We start from the raw sequence: 3,638 nt of genomic DNA, 5'->3' as shown, positions 1-3,638 counted from the left end.
TTGGTCTGTGTGGGTGGGCTTACGATATACGCCAGTTTCCAACCGTCCTCCATCCGAAACGTTTCATTAAAGAAGAACCCGTCCAGAGGACCTATGCAATTTTTTTTCCTTTAGATTTTTTACCTGGATTACTGAGATGCATCAGGACATTTTTAACACCAGTTCAAACTGCCCTTTAGCTGACACAACTCTTTCATCCTGACAGTCTGGTGCAGCTAACAGCAGAACTGATAAGTGATTATAACTCTAAAAACCTTACACTACAGCTGCCAAAACATTGTATTTTATGTATATTACAACTGAAAAGTCTGTGTTATYAACTGTGAAGCACCAAAGCCCATCTAATACCCAATCATTCAATACAACTAATTTTTGATTGTGCCATCACTGTTGACACATTTTTTTATTACTCTGCCAAAATAATCAAAACTAATATTTTAAAATTGCATGCCAATAGCTTGGAGGCATGCCCAAGCACATGTGGAGCAGAGGGCTGCCAAATAAGGAGCAGGTGGGGAGTTAGGGCTCAAGCGCCCACTGTGGGGCAACTAAGAGTGAAGTCAGGTGTGGGTGCTTCAATTCCCCCACCCACATTTTATGTTCTGATTCAGGGATTTGAACCGTGACCTTTCTATCATCCACCCATTTCCTGTACCTGCTTCTTCCTGTTTGGGGTCATGAGGAGCTGCTGCCTGACACCAGTGGTCAATGGGCAATAGGTGGAGCACACCTGGAACAGGTGACAGGTCAGATCTACTAAAGACAAATGAGACAGACAGCCATTCACCCACACACACCAGTGACAACTTAAAGTAGCCATCGAACCTAGCATGAACTGTGAGAWGAAACCAAAGAACCTGGAGATTGGAGCTGCCACAGCGCTAACCAACTGCCCCACCATGCAGACCATGTGCTGACTGCACGGTTCATGTACAAGAAATGGGAAAATCAGCTCGTATTAGCCCCAGCAACGGAGCCGAATGTTACCTTTTTTACATTTCTAGAAACCATGTAATCATGCAATTTTAAGAGTTTGCAGCCAGTTCTCAGTTGCCAATAARACAGACAGGCTGGTGTCTTGCCCAGGACACAAAATTGCCAAGCAATTCCTCATTTAGCATTTCWGAGGTGTAAGGCTCTTGGAGATTTTTTGTTTGTTTGTTTCACTCCAGTTTGCCATGATGGCCGAATGCAGCTTCTTTTTCAAGCTTTGATTATCTCACTGTGTGGCTGAGTCTCTGAAACAAAGCTATGTTGCTTTTAAGCTTTGAAAATGGAAGATAATGGACCACATATCAGCATTTTTAAAATTATAAACATTTCCTAGCTTGTCTCATTATGACATGAGGCAAAAATAATTTTCCTTTGCCTTAGAAACCATTGAAAAAGTAATCTTCACATTCACAGCATAAAAAAAAACAAGCTTACATTTTTAAAATACTCTCTTGGTAACTCTTCTGGATGGTTTGTATCACCATGGTGAGTTCTCTGCTCGTCATCCTCCACATGTTCTCCAACTAGCTAATGAGACTTACTGTCAAAATGCTCAAGATGCTTTGAAAGCCCACATTCCAGTGTCAAACTCTGCCTAATGAAGGTAATGTTATATGACCCACTCTCTATAATCACAAGGTCAGTCCTGAGGCCGTGGTGCTCACACACGCCTTTGATCAACCTGCTCACATCCAAGACTGAAGACTCYCGGGGATGCGACAAGCTGAAAGAAGTCCATTTGGGTGATGTGAGGGAACCAAAATTCATTCGAAATGTCAAATCTTATGCTTCATTTTGAGTTTTCGAAGGTGAATGTAAAACATGGAAGGTGCATCGGAAGATTTTAGCTTAGAAGCATTAATATTACAGTCCAAGCGCGCTTGCCTTATTGCGGATTCAGCTATTAATTCAATTCCACTCCACAGCATTTCAGACGCTATCTAATATTAGATGTGCTAATTAAAGCAATTTATGCATGTTTTGCCTCTTTGTTGAAAGATGCTCTGGTGGGAAGCGGTTCTTCGTGCAGCAGCCTTCACATYAAGCGCTTTGAACCCCGTCAGTAATGACAGGAGACAAATGAAGGAGAAAGATGAGAAGCATCGAGGAAATGGCAAAGGGATAATGCGCCACGCTGAAGTGTTCTCTCACAACGCTRGGGATTTCTTTGTTGTTATTTTAGCTAATCTAAGGTTTAACAGTCAGAGCAAACCTAATTGATATGTATGAGAACGTGTCTCTTTTCCGGAGTCGCCTGAGCATGAACACCAAAAGGCTGCTTAAGATCTATCAAGAGGTGTATTGATTCAATTGATTATTAGCCGCCTGAGTGGAAAGCAGATGACTCATGGAGGTAAGCTCAGGAAGCATCCCTCAGGTCATATTACTGTGACCTTTTACAGCCATCTTTTGAAAACAATATTCCACTAATTACTCTCAAACTCAAATGCTTCAAGAGCATCATCTATTTTTTAAAGATACTACATTTACCTCAGCATTCATCCATTGCTAACTCATAAAGTCAACACCTATTTTTTACCATCATACTGTTATGATTTAAATACCTTTAAATGAAATACCAAAGACAGGTTTTTCTTCCCCCTATGGTCATATGAAGCACCAAATAGCTCTCCCGCTGTTTCTCTAAGTTAACATTCACTCAGGAACGAAGTTGATGAAAAAAATTTCTTCAGACCGTTAAAGGTGACACATGCTTTTAAATCCTTTTTCACATTCAAATMATTCAGTTGGGGTCTATATAAAGTGGAACAGCAATGCTTTGATCTGAATTCCTCCTTATTGTAACTCCAAAAGCCCCTCTTTCACCCCTTTTCTGAGGTGTGCCTGAGAGCACCTCGTTTTATCTGTGGTCACTTTAAATGCAAACAAGGCACTTCACTATATCAATTAAATGCATTTATTTGGTAAAAAAGTGGATTTTGCAAGAAATGTCCCCTTTAAGATAATAGCAAATAACAGTCAGTTTTGCTTTGTCTACAAGAGGAATCACACACATCTCTTATTCTTATTAAGAGGGTTATTCTGGGGTCATTGTGATTTGAATCAAATGTTTAAAACAAGCTACAAAAGTTAGCATGTTAGCAGGTGAAAACATTAAAATGAAACAGTGCTTAAAAATAATCTCTGTTTTAAAAACAGCCTGAAGACTGTTTTAGCTGACAAGTTAAAAATTAATTTAAATTTCAAAGTTTTTTTGCAGTGATGGTGATAAAATTAAAACGTGAACTTTGAAGTGGTTATAAATAGAAATAARAAACACTCGCTGATTTCAAAGCTGAACTAGTTTTAAACATAACTGTTTGATTGTGTCTCTCTGTTTGCATCTGCGCGTCAATATTAGCACATTTTATAATATTTTTAAAAAGTCATATAATTTAGACTTCAAAATATCAGTTGCACCCGTGCCCATAGGGAACAAATTGAACTGGAAATTGTTTCAGTTTTTCTCCGTAAAACATCCCGTCAGAATGAATTGCGTAACATGCATTTACATACCTAGCACATACTTTAAGAGCAGAATGTCTTTTTTTACTTGGAAAACCTCAAAAACTGAGGAGAGCAGATGGATTTGCACCGGGAATTATCTTAAGTGCTTTTGCAAACAAACTCAGCTGGACACTGAC

The sequence above is a fragment of the Austrofundulus limnaeus genome, unplaced genomic scaffold (assembly GCF_001266775.1).
Source record: "Austrofundulus limnaeus strain Quisiro unplaced genomic scaffold, Austrofundulus_limnaeus-1.0 Scaffold1316, whole genome shotgun sequence".
Taxonomy (NCBI): Eukaryota; Metazoa; Chordata; class Actinopteri; order Cyprinodontiformes; family Rivulidae; genus Austrofundulus; species Austrofundulus limnaeus.
The sequence above is the reverse complement of the archived record's forward strand: the minus strand, read 5'-3'. Positions refer to the sequence as shown.